Source organism: Gavialis gangeticus, unplaced genomic scaffold, assembly GCF_001723915.1.
Source record: "Gavialis gangeticus isolate Ggan-Ray unplaced genomic scaffold, GavGan_comp1, whole genome shotgun sequence".
NCBI lineage: Eukaryota > Metazoa > Chordata > Crocodylia > Gavialidae > Gavialis > Gavialis gangeticus.
The window spans coordinates 99,467,033-99,494,522 of NW_017729031.1; the positions used below are offsets into that span (position 1 = coordinate 99,467,033).

The 27,490-nt window shown below is 44.3% G+C and overlaps 1 protein-coding gene across 11 annotated transcripts in view; it reads right to left on the reverse strand.

The window, feature by feature from the left end:
• The window catches only part of MAP2 (microtubule associated protein 2), a 446,273-nt gene that overhangs the window by 289,291 nt on the left and 129,492 nt on the right, over positions 1-27,490 (reverse strand). The window lies entirely within an intron of this gene.

Consider the following 27,490-nt stretch of genomic DNA (forward strand, 5'->3'; position numbering starts at 1 on the left):
GATTTTATTTTCATTTTCACTGAGAAAACAGCAGAGAAGTAGATCTGAATGCTTTCCAATACCACTAGATAGTGATGTGGATTATGCACCTACATCAGCAATTCCCAAACTATGGTACACCTACCAGTAGTACACAGACAACTTGTCAGTGGTACATATTAACAGATTTATTATAATTACTTTATATGATAAGAATTTGCTGGTGGTACTTAACATTGAACTGAAAAAGTTGCTGGTGGTACTTAAGGTTGTATCATTTTAAATTGGTAGTGTGCAATCTGCCAGAGTTTGGGAACTGCTGATCTACATAAAGGAAACAGGAAATTAACATTCCTACTCAGGCTACTTTGAACTTGGACTGAAGGACTCAAGCAAAACCAGGGCTAGTCATCTGAAGTTATGTAGGCCTGGCTTATGCTTCTAACTGAAATCACAAGTCACTTAGTCTAAATTGTGTCCTTTTTATTATTATTGTATTATTTTTAGCATTTTGTGAAAATATTCAGGAAATACCTAACTGGTGATGTATGCTGCCATCAGCCTCACTTGGCTTGAAATGCTGAATGATTTACCAAAAAAAGGGGGCATTTCATTGCTCAGTAAGTAACCAGTTCAGTTCAGGAACCAACTTTTCTATAAATACTGTATTTTTTCCATTATGGACATCATCTCTGGAGTATTTGGCTGTTTTAATTAAATACAATACTGAAATGAATGAAAAGTTGTGTTTTTATTTAACAGGAAAAGCTTTCTGTTCACAGAAAGGTCTAATGTAGAATCAATCCTGAAAGACCTTTCTTCCAGAAACACACAGGACAAGAATACACTGGTTTACTGAAAAATGAAACTCATGAACCCTAATATTCAACTGTAGGGTACAAATAACTCCCCATAAAGTCAACGTGAGTTACTTGTACGTTGCAGCTCTCTAATAGGGCATCTCATTTTAAAGGGACCCATTTTTAGCAACCAAGTTACTGAGAAATTTAAGCATAGCAAAGTATAAAGTTTCTCTGTGTTCCAGCTAGACAAGACAGGGCCGCATTTAATGATAAATTAAAAAAAAAAGTAATCAATCTGTACTTATTTAATTGACAAAATAAAATCATAATATACAGCATCCATCTTCTTGGTGTTCTCTGTCCAGATTTAAACACTGAAGCTTCTGAAAGAGCAGAATAACCTTTCCTAATGAGAATCCCACCAAATGAAAATACAACTTCTAGGCCAGGTACAGTTATTATACTTGTACTGGTGTAAGTGATTGGACAGCAGTCTATACCCATAACAGAATAGAAGTTCAGCAACACAAACTGGTTTAAAAATGGTGGAACCTGGTCTAAAATTTGACCCCCACCTACCAAAGGCAAATGCGTTTTCTGTTCACTACCTATCTAAACCACACCACTTACAGAAAACCATGCAACTCAGATTGATTTCACCTCAGGTTTTTGAATATCTGTACCCAGCCCTAGTGTCAACATCTGACCCAGCAGTCATCCATTTATGTCCTCAATTATGCAGTCCAGCCTTCTTCCCAATTCCCAGACGAATGTCAGAGTTTACTTACTGTAAAGAGCCATGTGCTGCTGATGACAGACAAAACCACCATTTAAATCATACACATCTTCAGCGATGCAGTGCAGAATTCAAGTCTTTTGGTTCTAAAAAGCACACTTTTCCTACTTGATCGAAAGAGGAAAACAAGGCTAGACAGCTTTCTGAATTAAATATGTTAGTCCTAACGAAAGGCTATTGATGGTGTCATACACAGGCTCAAAAGGATGGTCCCTTTCAGCCTTAAAATCTATGAATCTGTTTCAACAGTAATGTCAGCAGCAGCAGGTCCTATACCCTCATTGATTGCGTTCAGACGAGCATGGACGTGTGGTATGTGTTGCCACAAAACCATCTGCAGCGCTCTCCACACTACTACCTTGCATGGGGGGGGAAAGGTGTTGGAGGAGGCTACCCTGGGAGTTTCCAGGGTCAAAAAAAACTAGGCTGAAAAAAAGCAGAGTTACGTATGTGGTGGAAGTGTGCACTGCCCCAAACTGGAGCCTGGCTGCCCGGAGCCACACTGCAGCTGCTGGCCAGGCTTCCTGCCATGGCTGCAGCCCTGGGAGACCCCCAGGACCCAACATAAGGCTGCTGGAGCCAGCACAGTTGCTGGCCCCAGCCTCCCCTACCTGACTCAGGGTAATCTGCCATGTGCTAGAGCATTCATGGCATGGACATTCCCTGTGGACAAGTAGCAGCAGCACAAAGCATGCCACTGCTACTTGTTCCCAGGGAAACAAATGCCTGTGCTCACCTGAACACACCTATTGTGGTCAGCCACTAGAGAATACCTTCACAGGCATGTCCAGACAAGTACACATGTGCAGTTTGTGGCTCCTCAAACCTGTTTGTGGTGCTGCAAACTGCATGCAGTCAACATGTAACTGTACGCCATGCTGCAAATTTACAGTGCAGTGCCAAAATTTGATACTGGGATGTTCTGGTATTTAAAAAAAAAAAAACCCCAAACCAAAAAAACCCCCAAAAGCCCCACCATAAAAAGTGGCACAGTGCATGAGGAAGCATCATGTGCCACCAGAAACAGCCTGGGCGTCCACAGCCATGCGCTGGCTGCTGGCCAGACCCCATGATGACGGATCAGTGCTGCTGCTGCCCCAGGAGGCCCCCAGGATCCCAGGTAAAGCTGCTAGAGCCAGCACAGGTGCCTGGGACAATTTGGCACGTGCAGGAGCTCATGTGCAGGGGCATGCCCTGAGGAACCAAGAAGTGGCACAAATATTTGTCATTGCTTTTTATGCCCCTGGAAACACACACCTTTCCATGTGGGGTCATGTTCCATTTGCTCATATGCAAAAAGCTAGTATATTATATTTGAGGTTCATGGGACTTTATACGCAGTCAAACATCAATTTTAATGAATCCGCAACCACAGGCAAGAGACACAGTTACCACATGCATCCCACACACTGGCAAGGCAGGATTGGAAGCCTGATCCTTCTGCTCTTAAAAACAAAACAAAAATAAATAAAAATGGGCACCTTCCATATTAACTAAAGGTGAACTTCCAAAGTGTCTTCTGTTATCCTCTTCTTGAACCATCCACTACAGAGTAACATTATTCAGCTATCTGGTACAATGCACCTACCTACCCCAGATGTTTTGGCACTGAACTCAACTTATTCCTCCACATCTATTGTAAAAGAGGCAGTGTCTTTCTTTGCCTCTTCTACAATTATATACCAATAACTGTGGGTCTATTAACATATGCTGGGGGCCTATTAACATACAGTTATGCATTGGACTACTTTATACTGTATTGAACTACTTTGTTTCTCGGGAGAAATGTGCTTTATTGCATGCTTTTATAGTGCCAACCATCACCACAGTATCTGAGAACCCCATCCAAAACCAATAATACTAGAAAAGTTACTATTACATAAAAACATTGCAATACAAACAGAATCTTACTGAGTTCTCGACTAGAAATATCAAGCATCAGTACTTGATTTAAAGATGTAGTAAACTTAATAATGATGTGCAAGAAACATTTAAGAGAGCCCAGAGTTAGATCATGTGGTTTATTGGTTACAATGTCTGAATCACCTCCAGTCTCACTGGCACACCTTCTCATGCCACCATGAATCACTGACAGAAACACAACCCTGTTAATCAGTCATTCATGGTTTATTGTTTTCTTTCTGGACTCTCCCCATCTGTGTTTGAAGTGTGGAATAGATAGAAACCACAAGAGCATGCTGAACATGAAAGTGGGAATTGCTAGGTTTACATTCATTAATAAAACAACTGAAAACAAATTTGGTGAGTGGACTGGCAAATATGATATATTATGCATACTATCACACCATGTGTATCTTACATTGTTACCACAGAGATAAAACAACTCAAAACCAGTTTTTCAGGAAGACAGATTCTTACAAGCAGGACCAGTAAAAATGCTGGATGATGATGCCTTTAATTCTTTAAAACCTGATATCACAAAATGGGGTCAAACATTGAATTACTTAAGTGCAGTCACTATAAATGCAATCAAATTTGTTTTAGTAGCCCCTTTTTCACCTTTTCCTTATGTGTGACATATACATGACTGGATTCACCTAGACAATTTTCCCAGCATGCTAAACATCACAAACACACTGTTCTCAAAGTTGCAGACTGAAAATAAGAATGATGCCAGAATGAAGACACCTAGACTCTCAACTGATATAAAATAGGCACAAGAGAGTCAAGGGAGTTGCACCCATTTAGCTCAGCTGAGTCTCTGCACCAGAGAATAGAGCAAAGCAATTAGCCTGCTAAAGTCATAACAAGATTTTCTATGTAATTTTTCTGTCATGCCAAAGCTTGAGTATGAGAGGACATATTATCAATATACGTACGGAAACAAAATAATGATTCAGTAGGATCTGAAAAATCTTTGATATCTTCATTAGTAACTGTATCTGAAAATACATTTCTAATTCCAACTTAGCATCTGTTTATTTACCCCTAGTGGTAATTGTTCTTTCAAATCCTCATAGTAATTCTGTATAAACAAAATATAAATTTTTCCCGTTGGCAATTCAAACTTTTGTATTTCCACAGGATTGCACTCCATATGAGAGATTTAATGCTGGAGTCTAACTAGGTTTGTTCTACAGGACAAATAGCTGTGTTCTTGTTTTACACAAAGACAAAGATCTCGATGCTGATAATTTATTCATTCATTTACATGTCTGCCAGAATAAGCCCCCTGCATGACAAATAGCAGCACGACCATATTACAAGGAAAAGCAGGATCATGCAAATGACTGCAGTTGCTTTCAAATCAAGCACACCACTCTCCCCCAAACCTAGAGGTAAAAACTGTTGTTTGACAGAACCAAAACTAAATACAAGGGGATGGACTTGTTATTCACAATCTAGAAAATTTGGCTTCTAAATTAGGAGTGGCTGGTAATTTAATTAGCTAAGGCAAGTGGCTCCAAGTGGCAGAGGATGAAGCTGACAGTGCAAAATGAAAGCTCAGATTTAAGCAATCAGTTGCTGAGATGCTAATGTGAACACAACAGCAGACACAACCAAAGCTACTATTAGACACAGTTTGGTTTAACTACTTTCACAGCGCTCTGTTGCTTTCTACCTGTCATGCTATGACAGCTGAGATCCTCAGAGGTGTTACGAGCCAGCACACTCTCTTTATAAGCTGAAAGGAGTCTTTGGAATTCACTCCTCCTTTGCTCCCCAGGAACACAGCTTTGTTTTCCTTCCTGGCATACTACAACGACTATCATTCCCCACCCAGGCCTTTAACCAAAGGGATGGTTTAAACCCTTGAGGGATCTGAGTGGTGTCCATGGCAAACTGCCATTTAGGCTTGAGTGCCCAGAGCAGAGAATGGGCATCAAAAAGTGCCTTCTTTACTAGTCTAAATAAAAGCATGATCATTAAATATCATCCATAATATTTTTGTCTGAAACCCAGAATTGGAAGGCCATTGTAAAAGGGAGCTGTACTGTAAGGGAACAGGCTAGGGTAGGAGGAGCAAAAAAGAAGGATCCAACAAATAAGGGCTTCAGAAGGGTGAACCAACACATTACAGGGTGACTCTAGACTCATGGGAATGCCTCACTCATCTCAGGACATCAGAAGTTTGACCGGTCTTACAGCCTGCCAAACCCATGCATTGTAAACACCACCCACTTGCTGGAATCATGAAAGCATCCTCCCATGGAGTTTCCTCACGTCTGTTGAGTACCTTTCCCAGCAGGAAGATCATGACCTAAATGAATAAAAGAACTAAACGCACATGGGAAAGGCAAGGCAGAACATGTGCATAAGTGTATGTACTGGAACATGACTAAGACACTGGGGAATCAGGGTCAAACCTTTTCAAGCTACTTGAACTAAACAAGTTCCCCATTAGAAGTGACACCTCTCAGTACAGTTGCTGTTGCCTCTTTATTTGTGTGATTTGCAGGTGAATCACCATCCCCACTTCACAGTTTATATTTCCTGAGCATTACCTCTCTCACTGATGGGCCCATCAGTTATATAGCCTCGTTGCTGGGTTCTAATCTGCTGTTCTCTGAGATGTAGTGCTTTATGGTGTGTATATTACATTTTAATTCAGCAGTACTCCCAGACAAGCAGACCTTCTGCATACTGGTAGGAAGATGAAGCTGGGAGCTAAAAGAAGGCTAGAAAAGTGAGGACGCTTTGGAAAAGCACTACCTATAGCTTACAACAACACAAGTTCTATTTCCCAAACGATTTTTCCCCAACCTCAATCTATCCTGTTCCCTAGTCCCTAAATTTAAAAATCAGCAAAACAAAATGTGGAATGAATGAGGTGGGTGGAGGGCAGTCCCACTCGCCCCACTGCAGGGCTAATACAGAAGCATGACTGACTGCGATCAGAACTGCCTGGAATGAATGAGTATGACTAAGAGTCCCCAGGCAGAAACCCAAAGCCTTGGGGTTTTTCTTTCCCCAACAGCAGAGCTCTAGTAAACCCCAGAGGTGATACAGTCACCTGCCCTGACAACCTTCAAAAAGCGTCTTGATGGCCATCTTGCTGGGGTCATCTGACCCCAGCGGTCTTTCCTGTCCAAGTGCAGGGGGGCAGGACCTGATGATCTGTAAGGTCCCTTCCAGCCCCTAACAACTATGAAATTACGAAACACAATTTTTTATCTCAGGCACAGTGCTCATCCACAATTCCACAGTCGGATTTACCACTATTAAGCCAGTTTTATGCTGCTATAACTCAACTGAAAGTAATGGAGTTAAGGCAGCATAAAAGTGGCATAATGCTGAAGCGAGTCAGTTAATGGATATACATGATCACTTTATTGTTCTAGTACAGCTCCTAAGTTTCAGGACATTCATAGCTACTGAAATTAAGGTCACTTGAAAAGCTGTTAGCAGGACCTTTCCTCTCATAACTCTAGGGGTAAGAGTGACATGTTACATAATCTACTTGAAAGTTATGACAGAGAACTCATTTATCATGCTGGTATCCCCTCTGTCCCACCTCCCAGCAAAGAGTTTAATGAGGTCTGTTTTCCAGCAGGGTTAGAGGGGAAACAATTATCTCTTTTAGTTCTGTGAACACAGAAATCAGTTGAATAGCATGGGGAGGAGTGGGAAGGAGGGGAAGGGAGTATTTTTTTCCCTGGATATTGCTCTGGGCATTAGAAACTAATCAAGTTCAAGAGAAATGTGATATGACTTGGAAAAAAATATGAAAAGAAAATGCACGTCATTTGAATTAAAGCATTCATGAAAATTTCCATCCATTTGCCTGGTCCACCATGACTTTTTTTCCCCTCTATACCCAAGAAACTGCAGTGAAACTGAAACTTTTTATCCACACAAAGGCTTTCTTTCCTGAATTAATTGGGCAGACATAAAGAGTGTTGGGGAGTGGAGAGTCACTCAGCACAAAAAGATTTAAAATGTGCCTCTATTAAGTTAAGACTAGGCATCAACCTCTCAGCTTAATTCTTGTTATGAGACAAATGTAAGAGTCAAGGATTTTTTGGAACGATAATTTTTATTGGATCAACTATATTATTGGGATGAAGTTAAGACACGTTTTTGAATTCAAAGCATTCACTCACATGCACGTATAAAACCTTTCTTGATTACTTTGCAGCTATTACCCTTGGCTATGGTACTTTCTCCTAACCCACCCCTCTCCCACTACAGCATTGCCTTTAGGTGGGATTTCTCCACATCAGGCTTGTCTGTACCATCAATTTGTGGGGATGGACATCTAATTTTTAGCTAACCTGTGCCATAACGATGGACCTAGAGACTGAAGTCCTCTGTTTAGCCACAAAATAGGGTGAGTAACGCTAAGCAATTCCATGCTTATTAGCCAAAGCATCTCAAATCTATTTTGCAAGGGCCATTTCTAGGGAATTGCTATACCTCAATTATTTCCCTTTCTTCAGACACTGGCAGTTTGGGAAACAACTGTAGCAGCGGGGGATGGTGATGTGTGTGGCCACAAGTATACTAACGAGCTAGTTCAAGATAGCCAAAATTGGTGCACTTTGTACCAGACACCAGAAGCAATTTTTCTTACACCTTGTGTGACCGTTTACACATGCACAATCTAAAGATAACATGATTGCAAAATACTACCAAGTCCTTGCATTTTGGCTGCTTACAAATGTTAAAAACAAAACAAAACAGTGCTTTGTTTTAAACTTGGCATGCCCCCATGCTGAGCCCAGCACATGCCCAGAAGAAGCATTGTGTTAGCTGGACCCGGCACACACAGCGTCAGTATAGATTGAGCACTGTAATGGGGTTTTTTTGGTGCTTTTATTGGTGCTTGTATCTAATAGCAGATAAAGCCCTGCTGAAGCACCCAATCTATACAGACACTGCAGAGCCAGGTAAAACTAACATTCTGCTGCTTCCAGTAAAGTGTGTTTTTATTTTGGGTTTTTTTAACGCCTGTAAGCAGCCTTTATGCCCACTTTGCACAGGCATAAACTGATGAACAAGATACAGTGCAATGGAGAATGAAGCCTCTGGATTCTTTTAGCGTTTAAATTTTTTTTCAAATAAGTGTTCTTTTTCATAGCTTACTGTTTGTGTGTATATATTCATACAGCTCAGTGGTTCTCAACCATTTTAGACTTGAGGTACCCCTTGATAGACTCTCAGGTGCACCTCAGAAAATGCCACATCTTTGTTTTCACTCTTTTTTGACTGAAGAAAAATAATAATTTCTCTGTTGTAATGAACGCAGAAACACCACAACTATGGGTCTCTATTTGAAATCTCTGGGTTTATCTTCTAAAACTTGTTTGTAAACTTAACAGTGCTAACAATGTGTGGCACTGAGCAGCACCCTTGAAAGGATCTCAAGGTACCCCACGGTGTGGTGGCACCCTTGCTGAAGATCACCGATATAGATTGCAATTCCATTGGACATTAAGGCTGTGCAAAATTTTGGCAGACATTTTGTTTCAGAGGTGTTTCAGGCTATTTTGGTGCCCAAAATACCAAATCCAAATTGAAACGGATCAGAAACATCTCTGAAATTAAACGAGGTATCCGAAACATTTCAGAAATGTTTTGGAGATATTTTGGAAAATTTTTGAGTTTCAGAGCTGGGCTTGCAGGGAAACAGCTGTATGCTGCTGCCCTGCTGCACGACTCAGCTCCACAGGGAGCAGAGATCCACACCGGTGGTCTCTTTGCCACTGCTGCCTGCCCCCCACTGCCCCAGTGATACAGCGCTGCATGGGGTGGGCAGAGGTAGCAAGGAGACCTCAGCACAGATCTCTGCTCCCTGCAGAGCCAGGTTGCGTGGCAGGCCAGTGCTGGTCCCTGCCCGGTGACCTAGCTCTGCAGGGAGCAGAGATCCAGAGCTGCACAGGGTGGGCAGCAGTGGGGAAGAGATCCCGGCATGGATCTCTGCTCTCTGTGGAGCCAGGTCACACAGCAGGGCAGTGCTGGTCCCTGCCGCACAACCTGGCTTCACAGGGATCAGAGATCCATGGAGGGCAGCAGGCCTCCCACTCCCCCAGACAAGCCACCCATGGCCCCATCCTGCTCCCTGCTGGGGCCCTTCAGCCCTGCCCGACTGGGCTTCAAAACAGATTCAGAGGAGATTCGGCCAAAATGAAACAGAACAGTGATCTGAAACATCAAAATGAATCACTGTCCTCTGAAATAGCCAAATTCAAAACCGAATTGAAACACAGCCATTTCCCACAGCCCTATTTGACACCACTATTACACAGTTCACTCTATGCTGTTCATAGCTGCCTAAAATTTAGCTTATTATCATTTATTATTCTTATTATAGTAGTGCCTAAATGCCAAAAGAAAGCAGGACCCCCATTGCACTAAATTATGAACAAATACAGAGAAACAGATGATCTATTTTAGGGTTTTATACTGCTGCTCATCACCATGTAAAATCTATTGTCATAGAAAAGTCCGTAGCGGATTTTCTGCAGATTCTGACATTTCTACCTTTTGAAGATAAACATTATTCTTTGGTAGGATTTTTAGCTTTATTATTTAATCTCATATTTTGGGGCTGGAAGGAATTTATTGGGGAAACGGGAGGGGTATCAATTTTAGAAGCATCAGTCTTTTGCAAAGAAGAACATCTCAGACTAACAATCAAAATAAGTATTAGATGTCAAGAAAGCAACATAGTATTCCACCATTCACCTGATATAACCACCAACTTGTCCACAGAGGTGCCTGATCCAAAAGGTGTTAGCTATAGTTGTCCCAATGTCTATCTAATATTATTTTCTTCTTCATGGTTTGATCCAGAAACACAGAACATATAAAAGCTGCCCCCTTTTTATGAAGGTTTTTAAAGGTGCACCTGTATTTTAAATGCTAATAGAACATTAAAATGAAGAATACCCCTAAGACCTGTAAGAACACCAAAACTGAAAAACTCCTGAGTGGTTATTACCAGTCAGAACTGAAACAGGGGATGGATTATAAAGAAAAACAACTAGGAAAGAAACCTCTTCCTGGATGTTATGACAAGGCGCTTGGTATATGCCTGTCACTTTAAGAGGAGCGGCCACTCAAAAAACAGCCTGCAGGTGTGGCAGGAGCTGACTGGGGAGTCACCTGACCAGAAGGGGGCTGGGCTTGAGGCATATAAGCCCAGGGCCTGAACCAGTCAGATAGTCTAGCCCCGGGAGCCACAGGGAGAGAAGCTCCTGGTAGCAGGATTCCTGCCTTAATGTCTGAGCGGGGGCGGGTAAGCTCTGGAGGCTGGGGAAGGGACTAAGGGGTGGAGGAGGTCCCTAAGGACCCAGGAGCCCAGGGGGGGCTGTGAGTGGGACCAGCAGGTCTGGGAGCCCAGAGAGGGACTGAGAGGCCTGGAAGGGGCAGAGTGTGTGACTCCAGGCAGGAAGGCTGTGCCCAGGAGTAGCCAACAGAGGTGAAGTGCCTGGGAGGAGTAGGACACACTGGAGGTTAAATGGATATTAGTGAGTGAGGCATGGGGTATGGTGTAGGGATGGATGGAGCCATGCAATTAGCCCTTAAGACAAGATCAGGCTTGGGAAGCCTTGTGGCAGCCTCCCTCATCTAAAAAGCTAGATACACCAAGGCATGGTGGGCAAAAGAAGGGGTGACTGCTCACAGAGAGCAGTGAGAGCAAGGCCGGAGTATACTTCAGGGGAACTACGGCCACCCCTGGAGGGGAACCCTGTTACAGATATCAACTCCTATTCCACAGACACAGATTGTTTTAAAGACTAGTAGCAAGCCATGACCTTGGGAATTCTGTCCATTTAGCCACCTGCATGGGATAGCAATGTTGCATTTTTCAAACACCACATCTCCCCAAAATACATTTTAGGACATAGGGCAGAATCCCTTCTACAAACAGTGTTTCAATAGTAAAACACTGAAGACTAAAATAGCAATCTTTTTTCTTTTTTTACTTGACCCTACTGTAAGGGAGGAGAGCAAATGCCAGGCTGGGAGGGAACCCAGACCGGCACAAGCCGACACCGCCTGCACGTAGTGGCCAGCGAAGAGCGGCGGGAATTTGAACCTTGCAGGAACCCGGAAGTGGGAGGCGCCAGGGCTACCCGGGCCCATTCAAAGGGAGCGCCGGCGCGGGCAGAGGAGGCCGGCATTGGCGGAGCCAGGAGTGACGGGTCCGACGGCGGCAGAGCCGAGAGAGACGGGTCCGGTGGCGGCAGCGGCGGAGCCAAGGTAGACAGGTCCGGCGGCGGCAGCGGCGGCGGAGCCGAGAGAGATGGGTCCAGCGACGGCAGCAGAAGCAGCAGAGCAGAGAGAGCCGGGTCCGGCAGTGGCGGTGGCAGCGGCGGCAGAGCCGAGAGAGCCGGGTCCGGTAGCAGTGGCGGCAGCGGCGGAGCCAAGGTAGACGGGTCCGGCGGCAGCAGTGGCGGCAGAGCCAAGAGAGATGGGTCTGGCAGCGGTGGCGGCAGCGGTGGAGCCGAGGTAGACGGATCCGATGGCGGCGGAGGCGGCCGAGCCGAGAGTGACAGGTCCGGAGGCGTAGGAGCCAAGAGAGCCAGGCCCGAAGGCAGCAGAGCTGCCAGAGACAGGCCGGAGGCAGTGCGATTGGGAGCAGTGGATCCGGGGACGGCGGCACCCGAGGCGACGGAAGCAGACACTGCCAAGGCCAGGAGAGCGGCGGAAGCAACAGCGCCCCAGTGGACCAGGGCCAGCGGATGGAGCGGCTGGACCTTTTGGGGTAGGCGGGACCCTGGGGCAGGGGTCCACACACCAGGCGGGAGGCCTAAGAAGGGCGAAGATGCCAAGGCGCCACGGGGTGCGGCACAGGGCCCGTAGGGAGCAGGGCTGGGATTTTCGTTCCCTTTTCATATGTTTTGGACTTATCGTACCTTATCGTGGGGGGGGGCCTGCGGCCCACCCAAGACACAGGAGGCCTGGGCGAGGGTGTGGGGGTGGAGGAGCCCTCAGGACAACGGTATCCGGGAGCCAAGCCGGGCAGCAACGGAAGTCTCATCCTCGGACGGTACGTGCTGCACCAACTGAACAGCATATAGGATAACAGCAAGTCGTGGCAGGCGAGGCCGGCGCATACGCACGTCTGGGTTGGGGGAGCCCTTATTGTGAGCGGGGAGGCCTTGGTCCCTTCCCCGAGGACTTTGGGCGGGAGGGACTCGGCCTAAGGGGAACCACTTACACCTATGAATTGCTGCACTTGGCTGTTAGACTAACCACCCTCCTCCATCTGACTTCAATACAAGTTCACAGAAACACAGAACTCCTTCAGGATGAAACTCCTAAACACCACATGAGCAAAGTTTTTAAGCACCTGCTTAAATGTAAGCATTTGTGTAAGTCCAACCTTCTCCATCTCCACACTTAAGCTTAATGTTAAGCGTATGCTTATAGGCTTTGCTGACTGAAGGTCTTGATCACATTTTCTTGTGAAAACATCCTACCTGACCTAACTACATGCTTATTTTATACTGCTGTTTCTATGAGAACTTGGGCTGGCTTTATGAAAAGAAAATCGCTAACAAATAGCGTATTATGTACCATAACATCTCTTACATATAATGCATTTAAAGCATTGATCGGGATAAAATACTGGCAGCTGTCATTGAGCTGGTTGTAAAATAAATATATACATATAAGATGAAAGTCACCTAACACTCTGAAATCAGTAGTGAACAAAAGCCCAGCCAAGTCTGAAAGTACACAAGCATTAATTAATAATAGCAGCAGGCTCAGCATTGTACATCTGAATACCTGCTAACTGCCATGTTAGATCCTCTGGTTTCAGTACACATTTCAATTATATATTAGTTCCACCTTTTATTCTAGGTTGTTATCTGGGCTCTGTCACCATGGTAGCACCTCCAAATAAAAGTCAAGATATCCCACCCCCACACACACCCTTCAGCTTCCTTCAACTCTCACCTCTCTCCCGTTCCTTCAGGCAGGATGGACTACATTTTGCTTCATTTAGCTAGTATCATTCCATTTGGATTTCTGTTTTTCTTTAAGCGTGGTATTATTTTGGCTCAAAGAAGTTGGTTTTGCTCTCAGAGGGTGCTGAGGTTTATGGCTTATTTTAATAGCTTCTGGAAGCAAGTTCCAGATACAAGTAAATTTGTATATAAACCATGCATTGTGACATAAAACACACTGGAGTCCATAATATCAAATGAATTGTGATCAGGCCCAGTTTTGCCAGCGTTGTTCCCATCCCCTTTCTTCAACCTCTGTTCTCCTTATCTGCTCTCAGATTACAAGCTCTCTGGAACAAGAGTGCCTGAAAGGGACTTACCAGGTAGGGTACATTTCCACAGATAAACCACATTAATGTCAATGAGCTTGAGAAGGGAGAACCTTTCTGCCCTCACCTTACACCAGTAAACCCCACCCTCACTGGCTCATTGGTAGCAATACTGGACAAGTATCAAGCTGTGGACAGCATCATACTTCATTGTCATCCTCATTTTTAATTTTTTACTTTTCTGTGTCTCTGCACAGCACCATAGGGTGTTAATGGCAATATGCTGTCTGCAAACCAAGGTTTGGGGACCACTGTCTTACACACTTGTGTATCTTACACACTTGCATAAAGCCTGGCCACAGTCACATCCCTGTATTCCCCCAAACCCTGGCATTACTTCCTGCTAGAAGCCCTAAAATCCTAGCCACCCAAAAGAAGGCTGGAAGGTGGAAGTAGGGGTGTGCCATGCTCCACATCTTTCCACAGTGGCCAGTAGAGACAGCCAGTTTTGGAGAAGGATGCATGCATAGTATACCAACTTAAGGTGCTGTAAAAGCCGCTGTGCTCCATCTGCACACCATACTTATGAGGAAATGAAGCCACCACCAATGTGGACAGTTGCCAGCAGTCATGGATACAAATAGTCATGTTGCTGACATGACATTTGGTGTTTCACTGAAAGCTCCAGCTGCTGGCAGAGACTGAATGAGTAAGGTTCTGGCCCTCGTGGTTGCAGAGAAAAGCTTCAGCCTAACCTGAAGGATCAAAAATAAGACAGTCTCAGAACTTTGGAGGACTGGCCCATGATGTCTGAACACCTGGGTTTGGAAACTGACAATAGACTCCCACAGTAATTGAGCAACTAGTCATATTCCTGATTATAATGCTAGGTAAACCGGGGAATTTGTATTTGTTTTCCCACAAACCGTGGCTACCGTGGAACATGGTACAACATAAATGTTTCTGTTCTGAAGGCTTCCATTCTTTACACACAGTAAATTAGCAACTATGGCAACAGTGCCATGCCTTTGAAGAAGAAACTGACCCAGTAAGACAGGCAGGCAAAAACGAGTTGTGCTCAAATCGTGCCAGAGAAGCAGGGAACATTGAAAGGGCCAGACCTTGCCTGGGACATGCCTAAGAACTGATGTAAGAAGAGTACTCTGAGAAGACACCAGAGACAAAACAGTATCATTCTCAGAAGAATCTCGCTCAGGTTACATGGAATCAGGCCCAAGAATAAGCGGGAAGTACAGAGAAGGATGGAATTTGAGATGTGGTGCCTGTAAGGACTGTAAATGTAGCAGATTATGAATGAAACATGAAGTTAGAAAACTGAGTAAAGTACAAAACAAGCTATTTAAAAAAAAACAAACCAAAACCCTTCTGCCCTTATGCATCTTGACAACCATTTTTTCCAGAAATTCATTATCTAAGGTAAATTTCTCATGTAATTAAATCTGAAATGTGACAAGTGAAAAAAACAAGCTCCGGCATATTACTTTTGTCATGTCACTGTATATTAGACTCAAGGTCTTACAACTAAAAATATTGATTTCTGTCTCTATAATGGACCAAAGCAAACCCCTAGATCTGAATACTATTAAACAGAAGCTAGATCCAGACATGAATCTGATGCATCAGGGACATATCCTCTAATATACTCTTCTGGATTACATTGAAAGTATTCGCCTCCACACCTTTTTGCTGAACAAGTGACTCAGCACACTCAGTGTGAATTCACATTAGTCCTTATTCTCTCCTCACCTATCCAGGTGCAGATCAAGAGCAACTCCACTGACATCAAGTAAGTTATGTCAGCACAAAAAGCAGGAAGAGAAATAAGGCCCATTCAATGGAAAATACAATGTCAGGTTTTACAGCTTACACAAAACATTGTACCTTGTTTCAGCCTCATAAAAACATGAGCATTTTATTTCCTTGTTATTGAATTGTACTTGGCATCCTAATAAAAATAAACACATACAAGCAAATGATATAAATGGTATGTGTAAATGGGAACACAAATAGCATTTTAAATTCACGCTAAATTCTCTGTGTTCAGGAAGGGTAAGAAAGGTCTGAAGGAAATCTGAGCTATACAACAGAAAAAGGGACAAAAGAAACACATTGAGAGCAAAACTATTTTATACTCACAAGGCACAGATATCAGCACTAAATCTGACCCTGAGCAGTAGAAAGGGAGCACATTTTGACTGTACCTGGCTAATGAAAACTCCCTCAGCAGAGGTGCATTCTCAAGTGACATACAGCCAGAGACAGCTCTTCTGCTGACTTCCTCATCATGGCCCTTTGCAAACTGAGTGTATTGTTAAGTCAGGCCCTGTAGAAAACTTTCCACCTTCCCATCACTAGTGTGGGTCAGCAAGCTGGGACACAAGTCAACCCCTCTATCATGGTATAGGCCTGCTTTCTTGCCTATGAAGGACTTGCAGCTGCACAGGGGACCATAATGGCCAAGTGAGGAATCCTGTCTTATTTAAGAGGACCCGATAGACCAGGGACCTTAAACATCTTTTAAATCCTTTTCTCCTTGTAGTGGAAAAGGAACAATGAGCAAGGAATGTGATGCAGCTGCTCCATGGTACCAAAGCACTGAAGGAGGCAACTATTGATGATCTGGAGGGTAGTTAGTCAAAGGCTCAGAATCAGCTGCCAATAATTCTAGACAGGGCCTTCAACAATGGCTCTAGCTGTCTTTAGAGAGTTACTGGGAATCTTAGTGATCTCATGCACTCAGACTCTTTGATGTTTATTCATTAGCTGAAATAAATGAGTACAGACTCATACTATATTCCATGAACAGCCTAACACCCACACAAGGACAAGCACAGATATGAAACCTTCAGTGTTGTTCAAGCAGTTCAAGACTCTGCTGACTATATTCCAATCCACAGTCTGCTCACCTTACAACACAATTCTTCATTAGTATTTCTTCAATGATTTGAGAGTGTTATCCATTCTTCTCCCCTCATGGGGGACATGCAAAATAATAGGGAATACTCAGGTTATGTTCCACCAAGAGACAAAAATGAGTGCTTGAAGTTAAGGAAAATATTAAGGTTTGGATCAGCTTATTAAGGGAAATTACAGTTTTACAGACAAATATCCAGTAATAAAAACTGCACCATTTTAAAGCTCCAAATGTTTGTGCTAGAATTAGAATGAAAAAGCCTCTGTGGGCTAGGACATAATGATTTCATTCTTATACATTTTTTAACAGCTACGAAGTTCTCTCTCTTGCAAGATTTGAATACTTTTTCATCACTGGCAATTCTGTTATTATGAATTATATGCTCATTTAGAGCATCATGAAAGATATTTATAATAATAGAATTGCCAGACTGAAACAAACCAGTGGTCCTTCTAGTCCAGTATTCTGCCTCTAAGCAGGGCCAGCCTCAGATATTTCAGGTCTCCATTGCAATACCTTGTACATACTGTTCCATTCATTAATAAGTTCACTGCCCTGAAGGAACTGAACATGTTTTATACAGCAGCATGTTGGAATTCAAAATAATTCCTTTTTTCTGACCAAATTCCATGGCCAGAAATCCCTCACAGAGCCAAAAACTATTATTTGGACTAAACAATAGCATTCAGAGTGCAACACCTAAAGTCTCTAACATATTTTTCATTATTTGGGATGATTTCTAGCAACCAATCATTCACCTTTCCTCCAAACAGTAAAGTATTTAGTCAAAATGCATTTGCAACTCTCAGGAAAAGTATTTTGTTTGGCCATACAACTAACACTTGATTGAATACATTTCTTGCATTGTAAATTTAGCTTAACATTGGACAGATCAGCTATTGACCTTGCAGCTGTGCCAGAAACAATATGGAAATAGAATTGTCTCATTTTCTATTTTCAATAACCACTATAAAGCTATGAAGTCAATCCTAAGTCACCTTCTTAGAATCATAGAAAATGAGGGTTGGAAGGGACCTCAGGAGGTCATCTAGTCCAACTGCCTGCTCAAACAGGACCATTCCCAACTAGATCATCCCAGCCACAGCTTTGTCTAGCTGGGTCTTAAAAACCTCCAAGGATGGGGATGCCACCACCTCTCTAGGTAACCTGTTCCAGTGTTTTACTACCTTCCAAGTGAGAAAATTCTTCCTGATATCTAACCTAAACTTCCCTTGCTGCAACTTGAGACCGTTGCTCCTTGTTCTGTCATCTGCCACCACTGAGAACAGTCTAACTCCCTCCTGTTTTAAACCTCTCTTCAGGTAGTTGAAGGCTGCTATTGAATCCCCCCTCAGTCTTCTCTTCTCTAGACTAAACAAGTCCAGTTCCCTCAGCCTCTCCTCATCAGTCATGTGCCTCAGCCCCCAAACCATTTTTGTTGCCCTCTGCTGGACTCTCTCCAATTTGTCCACATCCTTTGTAGTGGGTGGCCAAAAACTGGACACAGTACTCCAGATGTGGCCGTACCGGTGCTTAAAAGAAGGAAATAATCATTTCCCTTGCCCTGCTGGCAATACTCCTACCAATGCACCTCAGTAAGCCGTCAGCCTTCTTGGCAACAAGGGCACACCATGGTCTCATATTCAGCTTATCGTCCACTGTAACCCCCAGGTCCTTTTCTGCAGAGCTGCTGCCCAGGCAGTCAGCCCCCAGCCTGTCCTGGTGCGTGGGACTGTTCTGTCCTAACTGCAGGACTTTGCACTTGTCCTTGTTGAACCTCATGAGATTCTAATTCATTCTAGTTACTGTAACAGAAAAACTTCACTGATACCAAATATGAGGATGGAGCTCTGTTTCAGCAAAGCATTTTGGCACATCCCTATTTTTAAGAATGAGTTGTCCCTTTGTGGTCTCTGAAACTATTCCATTTCTTAAAACTAAGTACATGCTGTTGAGGGATCAGAGCTTAAACAAGGGAGAAGAATAAATGTCAGCCTGACAAATATTTAAAACAGATGAAGTTAAATAATTAGGGACCTACCAAATTCATGGCAGAAGTAGGCTGTGGGCAGCTCCTTTAATCTTGCAGGTTCTCCTGCACACCCTCTCTGCTGGTTGGCAGAAGGGCCCTGCTACTCACTCACTCCTAATCAGCAGGGAGGTGAAAACCAAGGATTTAAATATGGCACTGTTTTTGCCTCCCAGCCGGTTAGCAACAAGCAGCAGGGCCACCGAGGCTCCTCAGCCAATCAGCAACAGGGATCGGTGCGTGGGAGAACCTGCAAGATTCAAGGAGCTGCCGTACAGCCCACTTCCGCCATGAATTCGGTAGGTCCCTATAAATAATATGCAAGGGTTTTGTATAAGAGGAGGAGAATTTAGATGTTGCTGGCTCTAACTATTCAATAGACTTCTTGGGCTGCTGGTACTAATTGACTTCTTGGGCTAAATTTTCAGTGCTTGTTGTATAAACTACATGTATCTGTGAGAAATCACAGCTGCATATTTTAGTAGTTAAACATCTAGTGCCTTATTGTGTATGCAAACCAGATAATTGTGGCAAAAATACAGGGGAATTTTTTTTGTAGGCATGTATTGTTCTTTGTTTGGAAGCTGATTCTCAGCCCGTCGGGAAATTTGATACTTTCAGTTTTGTGTTCTATACACCGCCCCCCGCCCCCCATATTAAATTCTTCTCGTGCTTTATTTGCATAATAAGACATTTCAGATTTTGGGCCAAGTTCAGTGGCATAAAACAATGTGCTAACTTCAGTCAAGAGGGATTATTTGGGTCTTGTACTACTACCTCTCAAGATGTGACTTACGCTCAAAACAAATATACAAAAATTCTTGGTACTTTAAGGAAGGGACAAAAAGGAGAACAAATGTACTGATTGTTTGGAATGGTTTAATCTGGGATGATTCTGCCTTGATCAGAGGGTTGGACTGGATGAACTCTTAAGACCTCATCCAGCTCTTTATATTATTCTATTCTTTTTAAATATTTTTTTCTTTTCTGAATGAAGAAACCTGGTCCTGTAAAAATTGCAACTGTCCATCTGGGAAACAATAAGTATCAGATGAATTTTTCTTCTCTTTCTGATGAAGAGTGCTGTTCAATCAGGAATTCAGTTAATCTAAAATGGTGTGTATGTCCCATTCTCCAGAGCAGTGTTTCTCAACCTTTTAAGTAGCAAGTACCCCTTAACTTCTGAAAATGTTAATAAGTACCCCAACACTCAATTTTTGGGATTTTATATTTACAGACTAATGTGTGCCATATATTGGAAGAAGGACTGTGTATATAAGGCTGTGATATGACAGATGTCCAATCTGGAGTGAGTAAGGTTGCCACCTTTTATACCAGGGTACGCAACTCAAGTATGTACTTGGGCTAGAGGTGATGTTGGCCAAAGGTAGGAGGGCTGAACGCCAAATTATAACTGGGGAATTTAAAGTGCCACACAATGGAGCTGAGGCTGGGCTCTGGAGCCCAGCGCAGCTGTTTGTAGCCAGCCAGGGCTCTGGGCAGCTGTAGCAGGCAGCAGGCAGACTGCAAAAGGCTGCCCTGGGCTCCGCAGCCCTGGCATCATCTCCATGATGGCAGCGACTGCATGTGCCCCTCAGAGCAGAGAGAGGGCATAGTGTCTGAGGCAGCACAACCCTCCCCTGCTCTCTGCTCTGAGGTGTGCATGCAGTCGCTGGTATGGAATGGATGCCAGGGCTGTGGAGCCCGGTGCAGCTGTCTGAAACCTGCCTTCTGCAGCTGCCCAGAGCCCAGGCTGGTTACAAGTGGGGGCCGGCAGGGACACCAGGCTTTTCCAGGCTGCGCTGCCTCAGGGCCCCCCCACCTTCCACTCCAAGGTGTGCATGCACCCACCAGTACAGAAATGATGCTAGAGCCCAAAGCAGCTCATTGCAGCCAGCCCAGGCTCTGGGTAGCTGCTGTCAGCCACGGAGCCTGAGCTGCTTACAGCAGGGCTTGCAGCCTCCCAGCCACCTGCTGGGAACAGTCCGGGCTCCATGGCTGGCAGCAACTGCCTCCTTGTCTGTCTCTTTCTCTCACCCTCTTTCCCTGTCTCTCTCACCCCTTCCTCCTCTCAAAACTATGGCAAAAATATTGGCACACCCAGCATTGTGTGGCGCTTTAAATTCCCCAGTAATAATTTGGCGTTTAGCCCTCCTAGCTTTGGCCAACATCACCTCTAGCCCAGGTACATACCTGAGTTGTGTAAAAGGTGGCAACCCTACCCACACCAGATCGGACATCTGTAATATCACAGCTGGCTTGGGTACAGGGGGGCCAAGCAGCTGGATGCAAACCCGGTGGTGACAGGGGGAGTGGCAGCACCCCCTTGCTATGGGGGTTTTTGGTGCCCACGTGCCCCCTGCCTGTGTCTCGCGTACCCCCAGGGGTACACATACCATGGCTTGAGAAACTATGCTCCAGAGTGACACCGCCTGTTTTCATAATGGGTGTCCAGAATCCCAAAGCCGTCTAAGAAAACCCCTATGAAGATGTGTTTGCTTTCAACATTTCTTCAATGACAACTTAACCCAACTATCACTGAAGCCACTGGAAAGACTCCCCATGGCTTTAATGGGAGCTGGTTCTGGTCTGGATTACTCCTTCATATCTCTGCTATCCTTGTGAATGCTTACTTGGCATTAACAGCAAAACTTCACTGACCTCCACCTACTACAAACAGCAAATGCTTATTATATACATGCATAATTACTCACATGAGTAAAGTTTTACATGTGCATAAGTGTTTGCAGCATAAGGAACTAAATTATTTACAATTTAATGATCCAAAATTATAAAGTCACCACAATGGCATAGTATGCATAAATCCAGTGGTCAAAGTTACTCTCATTTCTATTTCTATTGCCTTTGGGTCTGCTAACACTGCCAGTATTACTGGGCTAAAAAAGCTAAGTCAAATTTAATTGAGAAACACATTTCTTTTGTGCTTTTATTTATGATTTTAAACTCTGTGGACTTGTCAGGGTATGAGAAATGTTATGTTAACAGAATGTTAACAAAACAGAATTATCCTTTTAAGAAAGAGAGAGTAACTGGAGAACAGAATGTAAAAATAGAACTGGCAGGAAACCAGAAACTGCAAGAAGAGAGGACTTGCAGGAAACTTCACTAATCAGTTACCACACTGGAGACTGCCTCTCATGTACTACAGAGATCACATTGAGGCAACGGGACAGATGTATACAAAAAACTACAACATCACAGGACTCTCTCCAAACAGTAATGCTAGCACACGGGACATCTGTTTTTAGGGGGGTTTGAATTAGTGAAGCAAGAACCCAACAAGCTGCTTTCATTAGGCAGGTTCACTTCCAGCTTAGCTGGAAGACACAGACATTGTAAAGATGTGCAATGAAAGGCACATCACTCAATGTAAAGCTCTAGCAATACAAAACCTGAGTCATATGAGTAGTGCTTATAAATGCTCATAGTCTTACTGAGTTCAGCACAATTCATATGTTGGAGCCTTATTCATGTTAGTAGTGCCTTGTTTGCTCAGGCCTTAACATGCTACTTCATTGCAGGAGGGGCATACTATACCTAGCTTGACTCTATCACTCTGATTAAGCTTAATAACATATTATGTAACCAGGTTTATAGCTAAAGGCATAGCTTGTCTACTGTCTTTTAAAATTAAAAAAGCTACTCATAAGAATAGGAAATCAACCTTTGCCATAGTTATATTCTGAGCAAGTGTAAGTGTTACTCTTTCCATCACTAGACCTAAGCCATGAATGAATGCAAATCTGGCAACAGCTAAATTCCCCTCCCCAGCTGAAGGCCTCTGTGACGCACAGACATAATCACAATACAGCTCTGATGTCTGAGTTGCCCAGACAGGACTTAAGACAGCTTACTCTAGCTACTCTGTGACATTTGCCAGCACTATATGTCCAGTAAATTGTAAATCTCTGGCAATGATTTTGAACTGCTTTTTAATACAAACATAACTAAACATTACACAGAATAACACTAAAACACAGCACTTACCAGTAGCATCATCCTCGGATGTGAGTTAAAATCAAAGAACCATAAAAAATGAGGGTTGGAAGGGACCTCAGAAAGTCATCTAGTCCAGAGGTTCTAGGCCACAAAGGGTTGGCTGCCAGATGATGGCATGAGCCCCTGCAGCTCGGAAAGCTGGGTGGTGGGGCAGTCCTGGGAGGGAGGCAGCTGGCTTCATGTGCCCTGTCCTGCAGTATAAAAAAGGTTGGGAACCACTGAATTGTAGTTCAACCCCTTGCTCAAAGCAGAACCATCCCCAACTAGATCATCCCAGCCAAGGCTTTGTCTACCCAGGTCTTAAAAAACCTCCAAGGATGGAGCTTCCACCACCTCTCTGGGTAACCTGTTCCAGTGCTTTGCTACCCTCCTAGTGAGAAAGTTTTCCTCATATCTAATCTAAACTTCCCTTGCTGCAACTTAAGACCATTGCTCCTTCTTCTGTCATCTGCCATCACAGCAAACAATCTAACTCCATCCTCTTTCAAACCACCCTTCAAATAGTTGAAGGCTGCTGTTAAATCCCCCCTTAGTCTTCTCTGCACACTAAATAAGCCCAGTTACTTCAGCCTCTTCTCTTAAGTCATGTGCCCAAACTCCCTAATCATTTTTATTGTCCTCTGCTGAACTCTCTCCAATTTGTCCACATTCTTTCTGTATTGGGGGTGGGGCCCAAAACTGGACACAGTAATCCAGATGTGGCCTCACCAGTGCTGAATAGAGGGGAAGAACCACTTCGCTTGCTCTGCTGGCAACACTCCTACTAATCCAGTCCAACATGCTGTTAGCCACCTTCTTCACAAGGGCACACTGCTAGCTCATATTCAGTTTATTGTCCATGGTAACCCCCAGGTTGTTTTCTGCACAGCTGCTGCCTAGCCAATCAGTTCCCAGCCTGTACTGGTGCTTGGGATTGTTCCATCCTAAGTGCAGGACTTTGCACTTGTCCTTATTGAACCTCATGAGATTTCTTTTGGTTCAAATCTTCCAATTTGTCTAGGTCTCTAAATCCTAGTGCTACCCTTGAACATATCTACTACTCCCTACAGTTTGGTGTTACCTGCAAACTTGCTGAGGGTGCACTCCATCCTATCTTCCAGGTGGTTGATGAAGATATTAAATAAAATCACCCCCAGGACCAACCCCTGGTGCAATCCACTTGATACTGGCTGCCAACTAGACAGAGGGCCATTGATTACTGCCCTTTGAGCCTGATGATCCAGTCAGTTTTCTGTCCATATTACAGTCCATTTATCTAACCCAAATTTTGTTAGTTTGCTTGCAGGGATGTTATGGGAGACCATATCAAAAGCCTTGCTAGAGTCAAGGTATATCATTGTCCACTGCTCTTCCCATATCCACAGAGCCAGTCATCTCATCACAGAAGGCAATCAGGTTGGTCAGGCATGACTTGCCCTTGTAAATCCATGCTGACTGCTTCTAATCACCTTCTCCTCCTCCAAGTACTTAGAAATAGATTCCTTCTGCTCCATGATTTTTCCAGGGACTGAGGTAAGGCTGACTGATCTGTAGTTCCCTGGATCCTCCTTCCCTTCCTTAAAGATAGGCACTATATTTGCCCGTTTCCAAACATTCATTATGAGTTTTCAAAGATAATGGCCAGTGACTCTGTAATCACATCAGCCAACTCACTCAGCACCCTCTGGTACGTCACGTCCAGCCCCATGGACTTGCATACAACCAACTTCTGAATAGTCCATAACCTGTTTTTTTGCCACTTGCAGCTGCTCACCTTTTCCCCAAACTGTGCTGCTAGGTACAGTAGCCGGGGAGCTCACCTGGCCTGTGAAGACTTGGTAAAAAAGGCATTGAGTACTTAAGCCTTTTCTGCATCATGTGTCACTAGGTTGTCTCCCCAATTCAGTAAGGGACCCATGCTTTCTCTGATTTTTCTCTTGCTGACATAGTTGTAGAAATCCTTCTTGTTACCCTTCACTGCAGCTGCAACTCCAAATGTACTTGACCTTCCTGATTTCATCCCTGCATGCCCAAACAATACTCTTATACTCCTCCCTAGACATTGAAGTCCCCCATAAGAACCAGAGCCTGTGATCGGGAACCTTGCACTTGCTGTTTGAAGAAAGCCTCATCCACCACATCCTCCTGGTCTGGTGGTCTATAGCACACACCCACCACAACATCCCCCTTGTTGCTCTCCCTTCTGACCCAAACCCAGAGACTTTCAACAGGCCTGTCTCCAGTTTCATACTGGAGCTCTGAGCAATCATACAACTCTTTTACATAAATCACACCACCTTCTCCTCTTCTACCCTGCTTGTCTTTCCTGAACACTTTATATCCATCCATGACAGTGCTCCAGTCATGCGAGCTAGTCCACCAAGTCAGTTATTCCAGTCACATCATAGTTCTGTGACTGTGCGAGGACTTTCAGTTCTTCCTGCTTGTTTCCCAGGCTCCATGCATTTGTGGACAGACATCTGAGGTAACTACCTGATTCCCCTACTTTCTCAGGAAGAATGAAAAGACCTCCTCTGTTGCCACCTCCTGCTTGTGCTTCCTCCAGGTCACCCACTTCCCCACTTCTCTCAGGGCTTTGGTCTCTATCCCCTGGTGATTCTACTTTAAAGCCTGCCTCACTAGGTTAGTGAGCCAAGCCTGTCTGCAAAGATGCACTTCCCTTTCTTCATCAGATGGATCCTTTCTCTTTCTAGCAATCCTTCTTCTTGTAACAATGTTCGGTAGTTGAAGGAGCCAAAGCCCTGTTGGTGATGCCATCTGCACAGCCATGCATAGCTCTGCAAGATGCATCTGCTCTTGCCTGGGCCCTTCCCCTTGACTGGAAGGATCAAGGAGAATACCACCTAAGCCCATGTCCCCTTCACCCTTGCACCCAGAGCCCTGCAGTCACTTTTGATATGCTCAGTCACCCCTAGCATCAACATCGGTACCCACATGGATGAGCAGTATGGCATGGTAGTCAGAGGGCAGGATGAATCTCAGTAATCCCTCTGTGACATCTCAGATCACAGCTCGGGGCAAGCAACCAACCTCATGAGACAACAGGTCAGAACGGCAGGTGGTTGCCTCTGTCCTGTGCTGGAATGAGTCTCCAACTACCACCACCCACTGTTTCCTTTTGGTGGTGGTGATCTCAATCCTCCCAACCTTGGGGATGCCTGGCCTGGCCTCTTCCACCAACAGAGCATGCTCTTTCTTCTCCTCCTCTGTTGCTAGGATTCCACATCTGTTCTCCAGGCAAACTGCTGCAAATGGAGATGAAGACTTCTGTTTCCTACCAGAGTTCACAAGCTTCTACCTTCCTGGGAGTCCTGGGAGTTGTTTTCCTTCTCTAGTGCTGCCTCTGGCAGTTCTTCTCCCACAGTCTTAGAGGTTTCCTGCAGCACTGAATCAATGAAGTCCTCATAGCGGAAGCACCTTGCCACCTCCTCCTGTAGCTCTCTTGCCTGCTCCCTGAGGGATACCACCAGGAGGTACTACTCACATCTCAGGAACCCCCACCATCACAGGCTAACACTGGAAAGAACCCGTCTCCACAGCACCAAACCAGGACCTGGGTGGAAGTTTCTATGTTGAGCAGTCCTGCCTGGACAGACACTTCACAGGTACAAACAAAGGAGAAGCAAGCAGTGGCTGTGACATTGTGATGTCCTCCAGCCACTTCTCTGGGTCATTTAATCTGCCACTTCTCTCTTCCTCCCACTCTTTTCAAGCAGACCTTCCCTAGTGAGCAGGGAAAAGTCTGCTTTCTCTCACCAAGCTTACAGTGAAGGAATGTGAGAGAGAGTTTTCATGCACACTCCCTAGTGAACACCCCCTCTTTCTGACTCTACTTAAACAAGGGGCTTAAGTATTGGCCTAACTGCTGAGCTTTAGCTACTTGCACTAAATATAGGTAGGTTTGTTACTCTTAATTAAGAAAGTTTACATTAAAATCTCTCCCTATCAAAGAGGGGGCAGCAAACTGACTTTTGAACTGCCTTCAAACTGCCCTGTTTGCTGCCCCTGTTCACTTGCTCCTCTATCACTCAGGGAGTCTCCTTTTACACCCTCCTGGGCCTAGAATGTCTCGCCCACTTAGGGATTTTGTCAGACCCAGGCAGCAATCACCCAGCTAGCCACACTTCCAGCTGTTCAGAGCACATGCCCAAACTCACAGCCCACAAAACAAACACTCACCAATCCAAATACACAGGCAGCACTGGCCCACTTACCTTTGGATCTGGTGCCTCATCTTGGCTCCTCTTCTTCTTCCCCTTCATCCTTTTGCTCCCAGAGAACTGCTTGCAAGCTTCCCTGTTTGCTGCCCCTGTTCACAGTTGTGACACATACATTGCTATCCCCAGTTTTACACACGGAGAAATTATGGCACACACATTAACTGATTTGTTGGAATGGGGCTCCTAACTTCTGTACCATTGTCCTACCAGATAGGCCACACTGCTGTCATGTGTAGAGATAATGCACCTTCCATTACAATATGCCCATTAATACACACAATGGGCTTGATCCAAAGCCCATCCTAGACAGCAATGGGAGTCTTTCCATTCATTTAGAAGGTTGTAGATTAACTCTTCTATTATGGTACTGAAAAGTCATCTTGGCAAAGCAACATTGCAAACTTCCAAGACACCATTCATTTTTGGCTCTCTCCACTATTTCTATGACTCACTATATGAGTCAGTTAAAATTGTTAAAAGGAACCTCTCACCAGCTCTTGACTGGAAAGTTATTT